An 887-nucleotide genomic window follows, 5' to 3' on the forward strand; every position below is an offset into this window, starting at 1 on the left:
AAGTGAAACTACAGTTATTCTTTGAACTTCACTGGAATCTTTTTATTGTTCAGATGGGGAGTACCTGTGAGCACACAGGGATGAGCTGAAGTAAAAAAAGAAAAAAAAAAAAAAAAAGTAGGGAGCTTAGTGTAAGAACCTGAAATAAACACGTACCACCTTGCTTCACAGAACTGTAGTATTTCCAAAAGACAGATTAGGTATCAGCGTGAGTATCAGAACTACACTAAGTGCTCCTGAAGAAGCTGCAAAACGAGGTGACCAAGGTGCATGGCTTCTATGATTTTATCATACAAGAAGAGGTGCTATACACTTAGTACCCTACAGAACTAGTTTGTTCCACTATGTCATGCGGTTCCCAGCTCCCAACTATCTTGAGAGTGCCGTGCCACGAGTCACTTTCGGTAGTGACCTTCTCATTTGTTTCTGACCTGAAGAACCTTTTTGTATGAGTCTTGCATACAGCGTAACGCTTCTCGTGCCGCATCGCACTTCGGGGGCCGGAGATGACGCCCCACGCCGCGTGCTTCCAGGGCTCAGGAGCACGCCTCGGGGAATCGCCAACCATCCACGCAAGCGCCTGCAAGGGCGGCGGCGAGTTATTTCATCCCTCTCGGGAGGGAAAAGGGGATCCGTAACCGACGTGCATCGGTTGAGATGGGCTGGACGTCGACCGTTCTTGCGCCCCGGCGGGAAACGGAGGCTCCCCCTTGCTCAGGGCCTCGCTCTGTCACCGCCGGGACCCGGCATTTCGGGTTTGTTTGGCCTGAAGGCGAGAAACCGGCTGCCGCTCTCTCGGCCGACACAGGACCTCAAGCGGGCTCCGTCCCCCTCCGGCCTCCGCCGCGGGGAGCTCTTGGCCCTCGGAGCGGCCGCAGCGCTGCGCA

The sequence above is a fragment of the Egretta garzetta genome, unplaced genomic scaffold, assembly GCF_000687185.1.
Source record: "Egretta garzetta isolate BGI_Z169 unplaced genomic scaffold, ASM68718v1 scaffold85, whole genome shotgun sequence".
NCBI classification, from domain to species: Eukaryota; Metazoa; Chordata; class Aves; order Pelecaniformes; family Ardeidae; genus Egretta; species Egretta garzetta.